This window comes from Caretta caretta, chromosome 8, assembly GCF_965140235.1.
Source record: "Caretta caretta isolate rCarCar2 chromosome 8, rCarCar1.hap1, whole genome shotgun sequence".
Lineage (NCBI taxonomy): Eukaryota > Metazoa > Chordata > Testudines > Cheloniidae > Caretta > Caretta caretta.
In genome coordinates, this window is record NC_134213.1 from 65,725,057 (window position 1) to 65,747,164 (window position 22,108).

Consider the following 22,108-nt stretch of genomic DNA (forward strand, 5'->3'; position numbering starts at 1 on the left):
TAGGAGAGAGGTGATAACATATTCCTGCAGTTAGCATCTGTAAGTATTTATTGCAAGTATAATTAAGAAATCTAGGATGTAAAACCAAAATAAAACTTATGTGCAAGCACTTATTGGTACAAAAAATTCCACAATAACAAAAATCGAGTGTCTGGATGGGTATCTCCTCATATACAGCAAAACAAAAATTGGTGATGGTCTCACTATGATGTTACATGAACATAGTGTATAATACTACTTCATTCTCTTTTATTCCGATCCCAGCTCTATGCTGCTACGTATTTCCATCACAAAGACAAGATCTGTCCATTTTTGGTCCACAAAATTATTTGAATTCTCAGCTATGCAAAAAATATAATTTTGACAAGTGTATTTGACCTTCAGTAAAATTGAATACCTGCACTAAATTGCGGACTTGAAAACAACGCATGTCATTTCAGGAGGGAAAAGGAATAGTTTTGGTAGAAATCAATTCCAGTTCCATAGTATAGTAACACGTTTACATTTAAAATCACTTTAACAAACTCTTCCTTCATTTTAATGTATTCTCAAACAAAGAGTATTGATGACATGTTAACAGCTGCATTGTTAACAGGAACACACTGTGCTGGAAAAAAAACCCACTGCCTAGGTTTGGAAAGAGATTTTGACCATGCCATTCAAGACCCTAGTTTCCATATTTTTCTGACACTTTTTTCGAGTCTGTACAGTGTACATGGAGATGAGACCAAAACAGAAAGCTGGCTTTAATTCTTTCCTAGAGCTTTGGGAACCTTTCTGACTTGAGCCTACTTCAAGAATAGGCTGCACTTGAATACTAGTTCCAAAGAACCTTGAACTCAACCATGTCACTCATCAGTGAATGCAGCCATCCCTTGGGTGGAATATGACCGCTGCAGCACACCCATCACCATGCAACAGTGTAGGGCACAGAAGCTGCATCCAATTGAAACTACAGTGATAATATAGGTGGAAAAAGTTTTTAATATAAATCTAAATATATAATTAAAAGTACAAAATATTTTAAAAGGCACCTATGTTACCCTAGGTGTGGCTTTGACATATTTAGAAAAAACAGTCCAGTTAAAATCTTTAACCCAATATGAAATTCAACACCCAGCCAAAAACTTCCCTTCAAAAATCTAAACTTGAAACCTTCTTCAGACTCATCCTACCCAAATATTAAAGTGAAGACATCAGTCTTGGAGCATACCCTGAGGCTCAGCAGTCCTGGTCTATTTTGAATCTCAGTGGTGGGAGTGTGTTCCTAAAAGTAAGGACCCTGGCAGAGAAGCCATTTAAAGCTTTCTAGGTCAACTTTTAAATTTGTTCTCCCCAGAAATAGCCTGCATAGCTGCCCCTTACCAAATGGACAGTCACCAACTTAAGTTTTCATCTTGATTTTTAAATTCCTATGCCAGTGTAGAGTGCATTTCAGCAATCACATCACAAGGTGAAATCATTGTAGCCAGGTTCACACCTGAACAAAACAGTTGCAATCTCTTAGCAGGACACAGATGTGGGGGTAAAAAGCATCCCTGGAGATGGAATTTACCAAAACAGCTGAAAAAAAATCCCTACTCTTACAGAAAGTGCCATAGAATCTTTAATGGATGCATAGGTTAGGATACCATTTTTACATCTTGCATGAAAGATGGTGACACTTGTAGCCTAATTTAGTAAACAGGCAATTTCAGTAAGGATGTATCAAACCTCTAGGGTACACACACACACACAAATGAAATGTTACATGGTGTATGTATAACACATGGCATATTTAGTTTATAATGTTATTTATTGAAGATACACCAGAAGAAGTTCATCCAGTTATTTTTTTAAAATCCAAACCTGAATTATAGTCTTGATGTAGTATGGCTCCCTTTATTACTAAACTATATACGTTAGTTTTTCTCTATATTTATATCAGCCAAGGTCTAATTAATAGTACAAGAAATCAATTTGTTTCTGAGAACATCAGTTAGCCAAAGTGCTTCTCTTGTTTTTGTGTTTTACATTTCCATAGCAAAGAAAATTAATTTAAGAGGTCAATAATGTTGCTGCTGTATCTTGCATAGCCTTTCTATAATTTACCATACTGGCTAAAATTAACTGGTATGGCACATTAATCTTGCATTTGGCTATTTAGAGGTACGGTCCGAGACACACAAGAAGGAGAATTCTTTAAAATACAATTTTGTTCTTTATTTATTTAATGTGGTAATAGCTAATGGGGGGATGGGGAGGAGGAACACATAAAACAAGTCTGTGTGTTCTAAATAAATAAAAAAAGCTAAGCCTTGATGTCGTATGTTTCTGATGATGATGTGTAAAATACCCTGTGCACTTTGCAGCGTGCGTGAAACCTGCACAAACTTTCCAATAAAGTTTAAAGCACTTGCAAAAATGTTGCACCTGGAGCCGGGGGCGGGGGGGGGCAAGGGAGGGGAATGAAGAGGGCAAAGGTCATTAAGGCATTGACTAAACAGACTTCACACTCAGTGAAAAGTCCAGACAACCCCTGCAGTGTCATCTTACAACTCTGGTTTTCTTCTTTTCAAGACATAGTAATCCATAAATACACTCAAGTCACCAGCAGCTTCACTCTCCTTTTTTTTTTTTTTTTAAAAACTGCAATTTTTTTCCCACTTCTATGAAGATCTGAAATTTTAACCCTTATGTCTTTGGATAAACTTTGGGAACAGCTTATCTTCTCCCTTACTGTTGTCATTCACTATACTTCTCTTTAAAATGCTCTCCTTTGCAAATTATCCTTCAGGAAAAAATAGTTTAAAATGGTCTAAAAATAATACTTGAAATTTGAAGTTAAACCTCAGCATATGGACAACATATCCTGGAAAATCACCAGATTTCTTAAATATCATACAACCCTGCAAATAATGTAACTGCAATCTTCTTTTGAAGACCATTTTAAACAAAGTCTTCACATATTTCATGCAAAAAAAATTAGTTTCAAGCTTATTTTACTGGTTAAAATAAATTGATTTCAGCTAGAAGACTGCACAGTCATGACTTTTATTTTATTTATTTATTTTTAAATGTACAGAAGGAAATACTTCTCCATGTTGAATAAAAGTAAAGGTAAAACAAAAAGTGGTGCTTGTGCTTTCATCATACAATTAAATATTTCAGTTTTGCACATATTGCTTTTACAATATGAAATCATGAGACAAAATTATTTTAATCATTTTATCCAATCCCATTATCCACATCCTACAGTTTAGGGGACTGGATAAACTGCTAATACAATCTGGTGCCTTGACAGTAACAGTAGGCTGGTGAAATACATCCCATCAGTAGCCCATAGCCTACACATTTTGCTTACTTCCCCTTTTTATCCTCTGCATTGCATGAGTCTGAAGTTCCACACAGGATATTTCAGCTCAAGCTTCTTTCTCATCACCCCGCCCATTCTGAGAAACAGAGGAGAGATGGACACGGACCTGCTACAGTTTCATTTTCCTAATGGGTTTTTATAACCTCAACAGAGCTGTCAAGACATTTGAAAGTATGTTTGTAAGTACTTCTTTTGTACTCTGCATGAATATTGATTAATGCAAACACTTTATGGAGAGAACGAGTGTTTTCTTCTTTTGTGCAGAGCACCATCATAGTTGTACATAGACAAAAATAATTTTTTTTTCCAGTTCTATGCATGTGATTCAGACAGCAATTTCACTTTATCACAAAATGGCGGCCTGAAAGAAACCACTGTTAAGTCTCATGCTCTGCAGGACTTTTTACAGTGCCGTGATTTTAGAAATGCTCACCCATGAATTTGTGATTTAGATCAATTAAGTAACAAAATCTGTTACCAAATAGAAAACAGAATGGCTAAATACTTCTCTCAGCTTTACTTATCCAACCCTACTTCAGTATAACAGAGAGCGGAATCAGGTTAAGGACATGTAACTGTTCAAACCAGTGCAAGGATTTTGTAGAACCAGTTTCTACAAGGTATTTAAGCATGTGCTGAACTTTAAGCACCGGAGTTATCCTACTGAAGTCAATGGACTACTTGTACACTTTAAATTTAGCCATGTGCTTGCTGAATCAGTGCCTTGCTGAATCAGGGCCTAAATGCATCAATATCACAGGTAAAAATAAGGGGACCAGAGACTGCCACCCTTGCTCACCTTGAGTAGCACCTTACTTCTCAAGTCAAGCAAATAAAATCAGTGTGACAACTTACAGAGTAAGGTACTACACCACATTAGTAGGCTTCACAATCCAGCCCTATGTGACTATATTTTATACTGAAGATGAAATTATCTCACTTATCTTCTTAAATACTAATAACATTTTGCTAACAGCAAGCAAAATGCTATATGCCCAAACAGATGAAATGTTTAAATAAATTAAATGAAAATGGAGTATTGTACCTAACTAAAAGCACACACTTTCTACCTTTCCAGCTAAAGAAAGTACATTTTTGTTTAATTATTAGGCCCAAGCATACAGACCTGGTGCAGATAAACATGGAAGCCAATGGGAATTTTGCCTTCATATTCAGTTCAATGCTGCTTCTTATGCCCTTCTTTGTGGTATTTGAGCATAGGGCCTGCAACAATAATTACAAGTCCAAAGCACTAATTAATCCTGTGTGATGTAGATTTGTAACTATTACCCTGCTAGAAATGAGGAAACTGAGGCAAAGGTTAAGTGAATTGTCCACAGCTAGATAACTCATTGGGAGAACTGGCATTAGAACCAAAATCTCCTGATTCTTAGTACCATGCTCTTATTACGAGACTACAAATGCAGGAATGGCCCTAAGGTGTCTGTGCCCTATTTGGTGTTTTCAGACATATCTACTATTTTGTTCATTCTTTCTGATACATTCCTAAATGGTGTGTGTGTATATATAGATATATTGGTTTAAAAAAAAACTGCCTCGTAATTTTTGTTCTGCTGTCTTTCCCCTTTGCCTCATTCACCTTAGTCCTGAAGAATGACTGAGGCATTAATGAAACTTTCTTCAATTGAAGAAAAGAAGGATATTTCATAGTGGCATGTAAACATACTTTCATCAGTAAACCAGAGACTTATGGGGAAAAATCACTTGATTCAGGTTCATAGTTGTGGGTTCCAATTGAAGCATAATACTCGTCCGGGACTTGAACGATACAGAAATTTTATATTTAGTTATCACAACAATAACCAATTTATTACCATCTTTGATATTTCTTTAACTGTTGTATAGGGTCCAGTATTGGATTCAGTCAGGCAATTTATCTTCCCCTTCTAAATTGTCCATCCTATCCGCTTAGCTTGTCTGCAGATTCAGGCAATTTGTAGATTTCTGATCTGTTATGTATTTCTTAAATACAATCATTGTTAAATCTCAATAAATGTACACCCATAGTAAATTTCTTACTAAACCCAAACAAAATTGTAAATGGTAGACCTTGTGGTGCAATCCATGTCAATTTGATCTATAGTGTGTGTGCATGCGCGTATACGTACGTACACATTCTCACACACACCAGCTACAGAAGATATAATTTTGACACAGTTTCCATTGCAATCTATAATTCAGTTTAAGGGAGTATATATAACACACATGTACACAAGCTGCTAATGATTACATGTTTTAGATGTTATGTTGGTGTCTGCAGTTATAAAAATGTAAGTAGTTTGAAATTACATTTTGCTAGTAATATTTTAAAATATTTGAGATTTGTTTTTATTTGAAAAGTCCCACCTCACTTGCATCTTCCAACTTCAAGAGACAATGGAAAGAAATTCATCATTCTATAATTCACTTGTTCCTTCCCTTAATGGTAATGAGCATTTGTTTAGGTTTTTATATATTGGACAAAGAATAAATGGAGAGGATCTGTTTGCCTGGAGAGTGAAACAGAACTTTTTTCTTGTCCTTCCAATAGAAAGAGGAACTTGCAGTGATTTTGCCTGAACACTTCTAGCCTTGCAGTTTTGTATAACTAATATAAATTAAATATTCTTAATTATTTCAGCTCTGGCTAGAAAGGATACAAGACAAAGGGGAGACTGATGCAGCGTGCCTCACAATGGCTCTACTGATTTCTGTACTGGCCCTTTCTCTGCACATGGTCAATTAGAATTGAAAATTCTGTGCTGATTTCATTTGCTGGAATTTTAAAGCAGGTCAGGAAGAAAGATGTTATTGAAAGGAAAATTCTCATCTAAATAAGAAAAGAACACGTGGCCATCTGGTCTCACTATACCATGCCGAAAGTCATTTAAACTCCGTTGTAGTCTTGATCTTTGCAACAGTTTGCCAAAAAATCAAACGGAAATCTGTTTACATTAAAATACCCTAAATGGTTTTATCTATAAATATGCAATGCACAGTTCATTTCCTATCTGTGATGCATGAGCTCATTTGACCCCACTGCCTTACTGAGCTGGACTGCATTTCTGGCAGGCAAGGTTTCAGTCACTCCCAGCCTACTTTTGCTACATAAAGGTACCAACAGAGCAACCCATTTTTTGAAAGGCTTGTGTGATCCCAAGTAGTTTCTACTCATGCTTGATGTTTGTATTTATACTTAAAGGAGGCACTCAGAGGCAATACTTTTTTTAAAGTCATTAGAACTGGAAGTTTCTATGCGTTGTGCTGTAGTGTTTATACAACCAATCGCAGTGCACCGGCTAGCAGACCATATGGAACAGATATCAAACTCCTCATTTTGCATGGACTAGAGTCATAAATATGTGTGAATTTTCATGAATGCTTTGTTTCAGCATCAGCAGCTATTTACAAGTTTAAAGAAAAAGTGAGTTAGCAAGAAACAGAAGCCAAAATTTTCAAATTTAGACTCTCTGGGAGACTAATTTTGTAACCAAATTCATATTTAGGTGCTTCAATATAATTGCCTTTATTTTCAAAGATCCTGTGAATCTGCAGTTTACACTGATTTTGGCAGAGTTTGCTGAGTGTTTATGAAAATGGAGTCACTTTTGTTCAGGCACTTAAATATGTACATCAGGCCTAACTGTAAATACCCAGAAATGAAAATTTTGGCTTATAGTTCTTGTGATTCAAAAATGAACTACTCCAGTTAAGCACATTCTGTACATCAATATTCATTTGTTAGCTGGAAAAAATCCACTCCAGTTTAAAGCTCATGTGTAATCCCTATTTTACGTTTGGTAGGAGAATTGATTCTTTTGTAGCATTTTAGACCATAGGAAATGGAAAAAAAACCACTAATTATAATTATTACCTTTAGAAAATACACATCAGCACTTTAGTCTATAGCTAACAAAATGATTCTGAATTATACAGGTGAAATATCAATGTATGGTTTTATTTTCAAGGATAATACCAGAAAAAGGAAAAAAAAGATTAGCAAATAATGAAATTGTGGGGAATGCATGTTATATGTATATATTTTTCACAGATATATCCATCAGTGTAGCTACTGATATGTTATACCTTTTCAAATAAAATATATTAAATTATTCTTTCAGGAAAGTGTTTAATTATTTGTATTAGAATTTGGATTTATATAGTTTGAATACAGCAATCAAGTTCTCTGTCTTCATTTCTTTGAATTATGCTCTAGAAACCTGTAGCCCTATTAAACCTGGATGCTGTTGTCATTAGGTACAACTTAATCTTATTTTCTCTCTTTTTTCCTCTTTAAGCAACTTACTAGAAAGTTTTATAAACTGTTCAGCTCACCCAAAATAATCAACATATGGGATACCCATATTTGGGTCCTGTTTTCAAGTCTAAATCTAGTATACTATTTGCTGGGGGAGGGGGGAAGAGAGTGTGAGTGTGAGTGTGATGACAATGATAACAACAATAAAAGAAAATCACCTAAAGTCATTTATCTTTTTCCTAAAAGCCAGCTGATATTTTGAATACACCATACTTTCTTAAACCTTGTCAGGTGATGCGTTTAAAAAAAAAAAGTATGTACTGTATGTAAGTGTGTTAAAGTGTTACTCAGAGTAATCTGATTTAAAAAAAAACCTTCCTTTTCCAGATCACTATACCGTGTATCCAGTGACAATGAAATGCATGAATTTCAAAGAATAAAATTTCTAGTGTATACATTTAAAAATTAAATGGAAAATGGTTCAAGAAATAAAATAATCTTCCTTTCCTATGGGTGTCTGTGCTAACCCCACCCCTGACCACACCAAAATAATGTGTGTAGCTATTTTTGGGAGTACTGTGTTCAAAAGACAAACTTTCTGGAAGTAATGAGACACAGCCAATCGGTGTTTCTCCAGGGAGTGCAGTAACTGCCTGACAATTGGAAGGCCAGATTCCCATAGTCAGACTGACTACCTCAACTAACCCCCCTCAATTTGGACATGGTTTACCCACTGGTATTTGAATACCACTAGGTTTGAAGGGGCTCAAAATAATCTGAGAGAATTGTTAATCTCTCTAAAACCTAATCTCTTTCTAAAGATTCAAATTTTCAAAAATAGGTCCCTGAATTACTAGTATATCATATATACATACATAGTATCCTGTATATGCATACAGTGTTTCTACATAAGTGTATGTGATCTATCTGAACAACATACTGTATGCAATACAGATACGTCATATACAGGAGTATACTGTTTATAAAAATCAAGATACTGGATGTACAGTGCATGCATAGAGATATAGTAAATCATGCTATAGAATTGTTGGTGTGTGCACGCATATATATGTATACATACACCTATTTATAAATGCATTTTTTCATATATTATTTAAAATAATACAAGACTTAAAACTGAATTTGCCCAGAGTAAGACAAAAAAGGGATATTTTTGTCTTCAGTGTTTCTGCAGTATGGGTAAGACTTCTGTGCCTAGTCTACACGTAACAGAGAAATAGGCTTGCCGTGCATTGCGTGCAGGCTCCTTGATTGTAGAGGGGAAAAAATCTGGCTGGAATCCAGAGAGGCTAGCATAGCGCTCTGTTGATCATTATGTCTAGCCTTCAGGTGTCTCAGCTCACAGTGAGCGGCAGTTGGGGGAGGTGTAGATAACAGGAGAGCAGACAAAGAAAAAAATGGTGTACTTAAAAAAGATTATATGAAAATTCATGTCAAGTTCTCCTTTTAAACAATAAATTCTTTGGGTTCCTTTCTCCACAATGGGAGCACGTGAACATCTGCCCAGGAAGATTTATTTAAGCCATACTTAGTAGTGGCTGAGCCTTTAAACAATTTTTCCTTATTGGAATTAATTTCTTTCTTTTTTTTTCTTTTTTTTTTTTTTTAAGAATAAGTATGAAAATCTTTCACTCAAACTGTTTTCATCTCCATGTTTTCTTACAGAGCCAGACTAACTGGGTCTGAATCAGGTTTCCATTGTCTTTTTTTCTCTTTTTTTCTTTTCTGTTAGTCCAGTGAAAATACTTTCAGAATGTAACTTTTTAAAAGAAGATTTGGACTATTCAAGGATTTCTTAATTTAAATACAAAAGGATAAATCAGTGTGCTATTATCTATTGGAGTTCAATTTTGTTTCTAGGGAATGCGGGGGAGAACTACCTCTGCTTTGTCTGTTGCTTCTGTTTGAGAACTCGTGTAAGTAAATCTTACACAGAAAGCAACTTAGATCTACCGAGATCTCCTGGCGAGCAAAGATCTTGGTAAGCTATCAAAATGCATCTCATTATGAATGGCTTATTATTTCTCCCCCCACCCCCGCCTTCTGACATTATGCTGTGAAGAGTCTCATACCCCTTCCCAGCCCATCAGGAATCTGAGTGAATTCTTTCTAAATAGAAGGCAGGATTCAGAAATGTTTAAAGCAGCCTGTCCAAGCCCCTCCTCACACTGAACGATTCCAGACTGAATATTTATTACCTGCCTTTTTTTTAATGCAACTATAAACCTTTCTCTTCCCCCTCCCTGTCCGTTTCCCCCTCCCAAACATTGAAAGAGGTGGGATGGAACTTTGCTTGATTTCATTGTTCAAAACATAAGAGCTATTTGCCCCATAGTGTCTTTGCTGCCTTTCAGGGCTAATTATAATAACTGTCAGATGTTTGGAAAGTCTGGACTGTCCTTGCCAGCAGAGACAGTAAAGTTTGCCTTTATTTTTTCCCCATTAGGGACAGATCAGGCCTGAGTAAACACAGAGTGCAAATAAAACTGAACAACATACATGCATGGGGCTTTTTTGCCTTCCTTTTTCTTTATGAACAAAGCAGCACACTGGCTATGTTAGGAAGCAGTGTGGCATGCAGCTTTTATGCAGACACTGCCCTTAGGGATAACTGATTTTCCCCTCTTCTTTTTTTACTGAAGCCTACAGGAAATATTCCTGAAAGATTCCCAATTGTTTTAGATAATTTTCAATCTCCATAGCCAGGGAAAAATAATAAAGAGCATATTTTAAAGATATGGTGCATGCAACATGTAAACAGCATTACACTGCACACTTTAAGGGGGAAAATAAAAACCGATACTCACAGTTTCATACTGCTAAGCTGTGCTAGTCACTGTTTCCTTCAGTAGAGATGTGTGTGGTGGGTGAATGTCAAGGATGCAGATCCCAATTTAATGCAGAAGGAAAGTACAAAAGTGTTTTATAAAGTCACTCGGAAGTCAGTCACTTGTGCTCAGACATCCCATTGCTGCCGTGCAAGCTGTACTATCTGCAATTCTGAATTCAACTAAATACTGCTCATGTGAAAGACAGGGGAAATGCTGTCATGTGGGACACACAAATCCACCCTATTGGCTCTGAAGGCATAACTTAGGCATCCTTGTTTTTCCACTATTGGTTAATAGTTAAAACTGAAAGACTAGGTCTTCCTAGTGAGTCCCTTTTCCCTCTGTGCGTGGAAGAATGAGTGTAGGATTTTACAGTGACAGGATTAGTTAAGAAAGGGACTGAAGTCATCCTTTGACTGAGACTGGTGGGTGGGGATTGGAGGCTGAGCTTTTTGCGCGCGTGTGTGTGTGTGTGTGTGTATCCTTCTGCAGTCTTGCTTGAGCTTTTTATGTCAGAAATACTTGCAATTAACTTTGGAGATTAAACTAAAAGTTCTTATTTGGGGTTAAGCAAGGATTTTTGTTTTTAGATTAAGGTTTAATATTGCAGAGTTCAGTATGGTGATTTTATTCGATTCATTACAGTGTCCTAACTAAACAGATTATTTATTAACACTTTTCATAGATTCACAGATTTTAAGACCAGAAAGGGATGGCTATGATCATCTAGTCTGATAGCCTGCGTAATTCATCCAGTGATTCCTATATTTTGCACAATAAACTTGTGATTAAACTAGAGCATAACTTTTACAAAGCTATCCAATTGCACAGAACTATTATTATGTTAACGTTATTACATTCAGTAAGCACTGAAATTTCATAAACTTCATTCTTGCCAAGGTGTAGTAATTGCAAGAATAATGAAGAAAGTATTAGAATTAAACAGGAGGGGAAGAAGATCAACTTTTCTCTATTTAAATGTTCTGCCCATTTGCCTGATTTAGTTATGCAGGCATCAGCGGTAATTTGAAACAGTAGTCAGTCATGTGTGACATACTACTCCAATTAACCCTTATTAAAAAGACCTTTCTGAAATCCAGCATGCACACACACAGTCACAGAAATTAGATATAGGAGAAATCTATCAGAGTTACCTAGCCCATCCTCCTGTCAGTTCAAGATTGTTCCCTCCTCTACATTTCAAGGGCTTTCATCCAGTCTAGTTCTAAATATCCTAAACAATGGCACTTCTGTCAATTCTATGGGAGAGTATTCTTGAGTGCAAAGGCCCAATTCAGCAACCAAATAGCTTGTCCACACTTGGAAGTTTATCAACATAGCTATTCCAGAACTTCAATTTTGGTAAATTTCCAAGTATAGACAAACCCACAGTTAGTTGGAGCTTCTCCTACATAGGTGGTATGCAGCATCCCGTACTCAGATTTTGGTGTCTGGAAATTTTACTGCTATCTAGCCTAACCAGCACCCTTTTATTTCTTTTCTCATTCATGCTAGTTAAACTCTATTGTGCCACCTTTGAACAATTCCTCTCGCTGCTTAGTGTTTACATTCTTCAACTATTTATAGACTTTTATCATGTCTACCCTTGTCATTACTTAGCTCAATACAGTATTCCAGGTGTAAAGCCATATAGAGTGTGGGGTTGTTCTCTCCTTAGTCTGTGATGCCTCCACAACAAATTGTTTTTGACATGTTATGAATATAGTAAATATAAAAATAAGTTTCCTATCCATTCAACAAGCCAGATTTAGTGGAAAAAATACATACATTGGAGGTTGTTATATCCTGATTTCTCTCTCAATCAGAGAATGAAGCAGAAACCAAATGAATGAATGTATCAAATGCAGCTTTTCATCTCTCTGCTGTGTTAAAATTGCCATCTTGTCTCAGGAAATGTGTTGACGGCGTGCTTCATCAATAGTGAACTGTACAGAAACTACAGGATTAACTACAGTCTCTTTACCCACCAATAGATTGCTATTTAATATGAGAGGAAGGATATAGATGCATGCACGCATACATTAGCTGGCACAATGGATGGTATCTTTGGAGCAGGGATAATGTCTGCCTGTATTTTTATACATCTTCAAGTACGCTGGGGCCCAGTCCTAATTGAGGCCTATGGATATTACCACTGTACAAGTAATTAATACTAATCAGTGCTTGCAACACTATGGAACACCATTCATTCTTCCTATCATCTTCACCCCAAATCTGATTGGGTTTTAGTCATTCAGGCCCAGATTTGTCAGTCATTTACATGAAGATAAGCCTGGGTTGTTTGTGGGGAGTTGTAGTGGTGTAAGTGTCACCAGAATTTGGCACTCGATCATAAGGGAAAATGATCTGCAAGGGAAACGAAAATGTCTTTTTGAATGTTTTAATGTTACAAAATCAGGTGGTCTCTGCTCTGTTTTCCGTAGAGGTCTCTATGGATGACTAAAGAACTATTAGGATTGGATATCATAAGTACCAAGAGAGTGAAATCTGAATCTTCGAGAAGGGATAGGGGTTTTTATTCGGACTTTAAAAAAAATTTAAAAAAAAACATATTTAAGGCAAATTCTGGACAAACAGATGGGATTAAAATCTTTCCCAGCCCTTTCAGTTAAGGGCTGAAAGCCTCCACCCTAGCTCTATGGTTCTACAGCAAAACCTGGGAAGATAAGACTTGATATTCCTGGTATATCTGAAATATAATACAAGAACAACAAATATTTTTCAGAGAAGGAATAGAGATGACAGTTTTTAGGCCTTTTGATTATGAACAAAGAAATCCCAGGTCATTTTATATTTTCTGTGTAGGTCCCCTTTTAAAAATATGAAGTAATAGTTGGCAATAAAGTAGCAGAAAAACAATTTCTGCCACTTTAACAAGCTGAAGTATAATAGTCCTAATAAGGACAGGTACCTGTATGGTTTCAATAAAATGAGGCTAGAGCAGTAGCATCAAATCTTTCTCTCCTCCTTCCAACGTGTTCATCTCCAATAGACCCTTCACATCTGGACTCCAGAACACTGAGGGGGCAGAGTTGCAAACCCTGGGAGACTTTTTTCTTTTTTACAGTGCTGGTGGTCTTTGTAATTTTGGTTACTTTTAAAAATTCAATTAAAGTGGGAATAAATACTAATAAAAGAAACCTTACTCCAGAGAGCAGTAAACTCTTTGGGTTTTAAGCCTTTATACATGGTCTTGTCTTAAATATATTTTGAGTACTGATGTCAGGTTTTGGTTTTGAAATGTTTGTGGGTGGGTGGGTGCGGAGGGGGGTTATTTCAATAGAGCAAATAAACATCTGACTCCTGTTAGCATTGTTTTGCTTTTTCCTCAAACATCAAGGTTGAATGGCACCATTTTCAGGGAAATGTAGGGAATCTAAAGAAGTGGTAATCTACCCATACTTCTCAAGCCATATCCAGGTCTTGGAGGTGTCATGTGTGCATCGAGCACAGGCTACAGATCTGACTGGTGTGAGAGCACGAAAGGAGAGAAGAAAAACCATTACGTGACACACATGGAGATCTTCTTCTGATTTTTTTAATTTCTAAGAACTCTTCTGAAGAGTCTAGAAGCAGACATTCTGTTCTCAGAGTTGCTAACATAATAATACATTAATACTGAACTCTGATATAGCCTGCAGAGACAAAACATATATGCCTGTATACATACATACACTGTGTTCTCATGGGGCTTTTACCTGTGTTCATTCCAGTAGTTCATAGAATCACAGAACTGCAAGGGACCTCGAGAGGTCTCCTCGTCAGTCTCCTATACTCAAGGCAGGACTCAGTATTATCTAGACCATCCCTGACAGGTGTTTGTCTAACCTGTTCTTAAAAATCTCCAATGATTACCTCCCATTAGCTACCTAAATAGTTTACTCCAGTGCTTAACTACCCAGACAGTTGGGAAGTTTTTCCTCATGTCCAATCTAAACCACCCTTTCTGCAGTTTAAGCCCATTGCTTCTTGTCCTATCCTCCAAAGGTTAAGGAGAACAAGTTTTCTCCCTCCTCCTTGTAATAACCTTTATGTACTTGAAAAAAAACGTTATCCTGTTCCCTCTCAGTCTTCTCTTCTGCAGACTAAACAAACCCAATGTTTTCAATCTTCCCTCACAGGTTATTTTTCTAGACCTTTAATCATTTTTGTGGCTCTTCTTTGGACTTTCTTCAATGTGTCCACATCTTTCCTGAAATGCATTGCCCAGAACTGGACACAATACTCCAGTTGAGGCATAATGACCTTGGAGTAGAGTAGAAGAATTACTACTTGTCTTGCTTACAACACTTCTGCTAATGTATCCCAGAATGATGTTTGCTTTTTTTGCAACAGTGTTACACTATTGACTCATATTTAGCTTGTGATCTACTATGACCCCTAGATCTCTTTCCTCAATACTCCTTCCCAGGCAATCATTTCCCATTTTGTATGTGTGTAACTGATTTTTCCTTCCTAAGTGGAGTACTTTGCATTTGTCCTTATTTAATTTCATCCTATTTATGTCAGACCATTTCTCCAGTTTTTTCAGATCATTTTGAATTTTAATCCAATCTGCCAAAGCACTTGCAACCCCTCCCAGCTTGGTATTGTATCATACCAACTTTTATCATAAATTTTATAAGTGTACTCTCGATGCCATTATCTAAATCATTGATGAAGATATTGAGCATAACCGGACCCAGAACTGATCCCTGTGGGACCCCCACTTGATATGCCCTTCCAGTTTGACTGTGAACACTGATAACTACTCTCTGGGAACAGTTTTCCAGTGAGTTATGCACCCACCTTATTGTAGTTCTATCTAGGTTGTATTTCCCTAGTTTGTTTATGAGAAGGTCAGGTGAGACAGTATCAAAAGCCTTCCTAAAGTCAAGATATGCTACATCTACCGTTTGTCCCTATCCACAAGGCTTGTTACCCTGTCAAAGAAAGCTATTAGGTTGGTCTGATATTATTTGTTCTTGACAAATCCATGCTGACTGTTACTTATCACCTTATTATCTTCCAGGTGTTTGCAAATTGATTGCTTAATTATTTACTCCATTATCTTTCTGGGTACTGAAGTTAAACTGACTGGTCTGTAATTCCCGGGGTTGTCCTTATTCCCCTTTTTATAGATTGGCACTATATTAGCCCTTTTCCCTTCCTCCAGAATCTCTCCCATCTTCCATGACTTTTCAAAGATAATCACTAATGTTTCAGATATCTCCTCTCAGCTCATTGAATATTCTAGGATGTATTTCATCAGATCCTGGTGACTTGAAGACATCTAACTTGTCTAAGTAATTTTTCACTTGCTCTTTCTTATTTTAGCCTCAGATCGTTCCTCGTTTTCACTGGCATCCACTGCGTTAGATGTCCAATCGCTACTAAACTTTTGGTGAAAACTGAAACAAAAACGTCATTTACTCATTAAAGTCATTTATTTTGCAACTACAATATTTTCTTTTAGACTGCAAGTACAGTTTTATGTTGTGTGCATAAAACTCTCTTCTTCCTCTTTTCTACCTCCCCTTCCTGGTTGCTGAAAAACAATACATGTGTGAGAATGCCAGATTGAATCAGAGAGCCACAGAATTATCATAAAAAGAAAAGGAGTACTTGTGGCACCTTAGAGACTAACCAATTTATTTGAGCATGAGCTTTCGTGAGCTACAGCTCACTTCATCAGATGCAGTGAGCTGTAGCTCACGAAAGCTCATGCTCAAATAAATTGGTTAGTCTCTAAGGTGCCACAAGTACTCCTTTTCTTTTTGCGAATACAGACTAACACGGCTGTTCCTCTGAAACCAGAATTATCATAGTATGTTAACATGGCATTGCTTTGCAAAAATGCATTTATCATGATGATGCTTAGACATGATGGTACAGAGTCACGATGACAACATGTTGTCATAGTATGAATATGGTTATATACATACTATACATATGGTATCTAATTTTTCCCTCCATCACTGTACATAATTATGTGCATCATATATTAAAGATAAAGGACTTAAATAACATTCCTTCAGATATATGTAGAATAAATGCAAGTTTGGAACTGGCATGTTGGGGTGCTGTACTGTATAAAGCAATTGGTCTGAAAATATTTTACATTCTTAATAAGAAAATCAAATGTATTTCAATAGTGTGCATGCTGTTAGGTTTCATTTTGTCCAATACATCCAGCTATTTTAATAATTTAATCTTGCTTCAAGAAAATAATTGCAATCTATACAGTAATGGTCAAACTTGTAAATTAGCTTGTGACTTAATGAGTGGTGTCTGCTAAAGTTTAAATCAATGTACCTCTTAGCCACTGCTACTAAAGTCCTGCTCTGTGTTAGTAATGCATTGTAGAAGAAGGAAGCCATTACAGAGAACAGGAGCCAAGCAGGAGTCTGGAAAGAGACCGCAGAGGGAAAAGCAAAGTCACTAGAAGTCCTTGTATGGGAGGGAAGGCGGCAGAGGGAGGAAAGAAGACATCATGGAGTCAGTGCAGCAGGAAAGGACTAGCAGGGACTGGAAGCATAGGTCACATCAGCTATGGCTTATTTGTGTTTCTGTCAGAAGCTGTTTTATCCCTTGGCTAAGAACAGTCCTGAGTTAACATGAAAAGAGCTTGAGTTACAATAAGATATGGAGGGATTTTAAAAAAATGCAGAGCAGGCATTCTTGCATACTTTATTGAAATGGCTGTTAATTGTTAAAATGCCTTCTGATCTGATAAACCATCCTATGAAGTATCAAGGATATGCAGAATGAATGGTCAGGTTGCAGAGTTTTCATTTAGTTAAATAAAATTGCCAATGTTCTTATTAAGGTTACAGTTGTTACTTTGTGTGGGTTTTGTGAGTGACCATGGCTTTTTTTTATACCTAGTTTAAACAGTGGATGAAGTTGCATGTGTAATTTTGGGGCACTTGGGAGGTTTTTCAAAGGCCAAAAGAGTAGTCAGTGCCCAACTACCATTAAAAATAATGGATGTTGGGTCCTCGCTTCTTTTTGTGCCAACTGGAAAATCTTTTCCTTCACTGTCCACATTGATCAATTCCTGCAGTAGAATTTATCCAGCCCTTACATGGAGAATGATGTCTTAGTCCAGAAGTGCCTTGGAATTCAATGGGCCATGACTACATATGTTGAAATTCGTATTTGTGCCATTTCTAATACCAAACATCCATGTCTAATAGATGTTGTTACTTCACATTTTCCAAGCATGATTCTGGTTACAGGATATTTGAATTAATTCAAATATCTGATGCCACTAAACATTAGGAAAAATGTGGGGAGACCCAATCAATCTATTATAAAATATTGTCAGCTTCTGTTCAAAACATTTTACAAATTGTGTGTAGGTGCGAGAACTAGAATAGGCTAAAAACAACTGCATCTGCAGAGAAACTTTCCCAATACCAGAGTGGAGGTTGTCTCATACGGATTTTAGTCAGGTGGATTTGAATGAAATAATACTTGGAATTGGGTATTTTTCTAGAGCTTCACTGAGCTGTTTATCTCCAATTCAAGCTTTGGTCAGCAATTCAGTGATTAGTGATGCTTTAAAGCATCACTAAACTCAGGTTTACATGTTATATTTGCCACTATTTTTGAAAGTATATCAAAAGTAAAAGACATTGATATGCTTTCTTAATATTATAGACTTGCAAATTCCAAATAGTGGAGAATCTTTTGTTAAGCTTACCTGATTGTTGACAGTCTTCCTACTTTCTCCCTCTTCTCCAACTCATTCCTTTCCCTTACTCCTTTCATCCTAAACATATTCTTGTCCTTTCCCCAGCACACATTGCCTTCTCTCCATCCCTCAGTGGGCCCCTACTTCCCCAATCCTAGTTCCTGACCATCAGCAGACTCCTGTTTTCTCAATTATTTGGTGTAACCCCTAAATTGTCCCTGATTCTAAACAGGTTCTTTGATCTCAATAGACCTGACTTTCTGCCCATCCCCAGCCTATACTGTCCCTTTCTTAGTGATATCCTGGAGATTACAGGGTTTTCATGATAAACAAAAACGATCTGTTGTAAATTGCTCTAGTGTTTCCTAGGCATGAGGCACAGCAGAATGAATGTCCTCTTTTCTGACCAAGGGGAAACCGACAGTTACTGTTGTGGATTTGAAGATGGCAGATATCTAGTTTGGGTTACTAAGCCAAATAGAATCTTGAGAGCTGGGGAGTACGTTTCGGGCTAAGGAAAAGGAGTGGGATATGGTTTTTTTTCAAAAATAAAAGAGAAAAAAGAGGGAAGAGGGACTGGTTTAATTTTTAGACTGAAACTTGGTCCAGTTCTTAATCTCTCTGAGCTGGTTTCCAGTCTTCACTCAGGATGAATCCTTTGTCTTTTCACAAAAGAAACAGACAATGAATTAGAGATATTTTTCAAACAAAAGTAAATAAGACCCCTATCTACAGTTTTCCACCCTCACCTGCAGTCTCTGCTAAAAAGGTGCTACGTAAATGGTGTGATCCACAGCAAGGCCACAGGTCAGTAAACATACTGTGGTTTCTTATTCAGTAAAGTAAAACTGTTAAAATGTTCAATAGTTTGTTATATATTGATGCCCAATATGGTAAAGTTTGGACCTGAAGTTTATTTCTGTTTGGTTTTTGATGAACCAGGCATTCTAATAAGATCTCCTATATCAGGTTTGTTAGTCTCTTCTGGCATCTCAGTGTGTTGGAGATGAGTCTAGGTAGTTCGTCACAGTTATTGTTCCAGTTTTTGGGTGGTCTCAAATTGTAATAGTTCTTTAAAACTCCTTTTGTAACCATCTGCCTTGCACATTTTCCCCCTTTAATGAATGAAATTATTTCATGCTTTACTTAAGGGAAGCTAATACCCCAAAGAGGCAATACCGATACCATAGTTTTCATTGAAAGAAAACAAGCCCAATACTTGTCTACAGAAATGCATTTTCCTCGGTATCTTGTGAAAATTTAAATTAAATTTATTTAATAATTTAAGCAGAGTAGTCTAGTGGTTGAATTTTAAAAGCCAGAGGACTTCGAAATTGCTAGTGAAATACTAGGGCACTTAAACATTATAGTTGGATTTTCTGCTGCTTTTTAAGGAATCTATCCTTGCTAGTTGCACAAATACCATTGGGATAGGATGTTATAAGAAATAGCATAGCATAGAATATAATAAAATAGGATTGCTAACTAGCAAGGAATTTCTAGATTCTTATATAGAAACAAAGAATTCCTTCTCCAAGCTAATGCCAGGGTTGAGTAAAGAATGGGGGGAAAGGGTGCAGGAGGGGAGGGGGGAAGAAGCTGAACACATAGCTCTTGGGGGGGAAAAACCCACAAACTGAAACATGTTCACATAACTACTATTATGTGAAATATATTCACACAGTTTCCCACAAGAAGTTTAGAAAACAAAAGCAAAACTGCCCTCCAAACCTTAAAAATGTACTTATGCCTTTACTGAGTGCTCTGTGATCTCTCTAGCTATCAATTTTCTACAGAGCCAACCACAGTAGTATCTACACATCCTTATTTTTGTAACTTTTTTGTCCAACTTCTCCTTTTCGTCCCTGTTGTTTGATGATTGGCCTCATTTGTGTCAAATCTAGATTGTAGGTTTCACACTGCAGAGAGCTTGGTTGAAATCCTGGCCCTGATGGAGCCAACAGGAGTTTTCCCATTGACTTCGTGGGGCCAGAACGTCTTTTTCTATTTTGCTTCTGACCACCTAAAAAAAAAACCCCAAAATGAAACAAAAAAAAAACAAACTACTACTACTAAGACTAAAGCATTTGAAAAATGTCAACCAATGAACCAATTTTTACAAAGTGAAATTTTGGAGAAAATTCAGACAGCGAAAAAAGGGCTAAATCTGTAAATTTATTCACAATGCATAGTTCATCCAGCACTACTTTAGACAGAAGGAAAGCTGCGGTGGCATCAAACTCTCTACTCTTGTGAGGCGCTGCTCTGACACAGATTTCAAATGACAAGTCAACATGAGGTGAACAGATGAATCTTCTTCCCTGCCTTACTCAGCTGGAGAGATCTCAAAGGGTGGCCAGGCAGACCCCAAATGATACTCTTTAGGCATCCTTTAATTGTGAAGGATAAAACTGCCCAGGAGGTAATTTATGTAATTCCTTAAATCTGCTTTGACAATATTACAAAGTATTGGGAAACATTTCAATCCTACCACAGCATGGAAAAAAGAAATTAAATTGAATGAAGGCTGTGTGATGCTGTCTTCTCTTGGGATGGAAGGAGACCTATAGGTTAACAGCCAAATTCTCTGCTGTTAAAAATGGAAGGAGCATTGTATTCAATAGAGTTTTGTCCATTTTACACTAGCAGAGAATTTGGTCCTAAAGCTCTTATTGGACTTCAGTGGGCTCCATTGGAGCTATATGAGGATTGGACTACAATGATGAGACCTGCTGCATGATCAAATAAATTGTCCAATTTTAGTTATGGTGGGGATATTCCAACTGCAAGATTTTGTAAACGGACATTAAAATATCTTGAGTTCCTTTAGAAATGAGGTCATTCTCCCCAGAGTGCTGCCATTTATAGATTATACTCCAAAGCACAAGGGGTATGTCTAAGTCATTATACCTCCTGGGGCTGCTCCTGGTTTGGTGAAGATTACATACTACCTGTGTCTCAGTGCTGTGCTAAAAGAAAGAATCTGGCCCTTAGCCCATTCTGTATGTCATGGTGTGTTCAGGCAGGGAAAACCCAATGACCTGGGCCATGAACCCTGTAAAATTCTTCCCTGGCTGGCTAATGTTCAGCCTTTTGGGGAAGAACCCATCCTCATTCATAAGATTCATTGCCCAAATTGGGAGTTTGAGTAACCATTGGAGTATACTCAGTGAGTGAATCAGTGTGAGTTCCATAGAGCCATACATAGTAATTGCATAAGGTGGAGTCACAGACTCTGCTCCTAGAAAAAGAAAGCAGTGGTATATTTAGTTCTGTTTTCTGTAGCTGCTGGAGAACAGTGTGTTTTCACCAGTCAAATAAGAGATGCCTTTTGTAGCTATGGAGCCTAAGTCATTCGAAGATAAGAACAAACATAAGAATGGCCATACTGGGTCAGACCAAAGGTCCATCTAGCCCAGTATCTTGGCTTTCCGACTGGAGCCAATGCCAGGTGCCCCAAAGGGGATGAACGGAACAGGTAAATCATCAAGTGATCCATCCCCTGTTGCCCACTCTCAGCTTCTGGCAAACAGAGGCTAGGGACACCATCCCTATCCATGGGCCAGCAATAGTGTGTTGGGGGGGGACGACAATTTTGCCTAAATTTTTAACAGAAAACCTGTGTTTTGATGACAACATGGACCTTTATATAAAGTGTATAATTTGGTAGCTTGTTCTTTAAAACAACAACAACAAAAAAAGAACCTGACAAGTTATTTCTGCTTTTTGCCTTTTATTTTTCTACAATTCTCCTTATTTACACTTTGAACTGTTTACAACATTGAAGGCACAATTTGGAATCAATGTAACTTTTAAACAGAATTTTTAAATTCTTTTGATGCTTCAGAAGCCTATTGAAATTCTGTACAATGAGGTCAAATTGCAATTTACAGTCTTTTGTGCTTATTGAAAAAGCTTACTTTTTCTGTGATATGTTTTCAATA

The 22,108-nt window shown here is 37.0% G+C and overlaps 1 protein-coding gene across 17 annotated transcripts in view; it reads right to left on the reverse strand.

The window, feature by feature from the left end:
• Positions 1-10,860, reverse strand: part of LOC125641564 (uncharacterized) — a 123,797-nt gene extending 112,937 nt beyond the window's left edge. For 6 of the 17 annotated variants that reach the window (XM_075131568.1, XM_075131569.1, XM_075131567.1 and 3 more), the window contains exons 1-2: positions 10,442-10,860; positions 4,482-4,579 (exon numbers count right to left, since the gene is read on the reverse strand). The gene's annotated coding sequence lies outside the window, so the exon portion shown is untranslated. The remainder of the gene's footprint in view (positions 1-4,481; positions 4,580-10,441) is intronic. The other 11 variants (XM_075131572.1, XM_075131571.1, XM_075131570.1 and 8 more) reach the window with 5 other exon arrangements.
• Between the last annotated feature and the right edge of the window lie 11,248 nt (positions 10,861-22,108).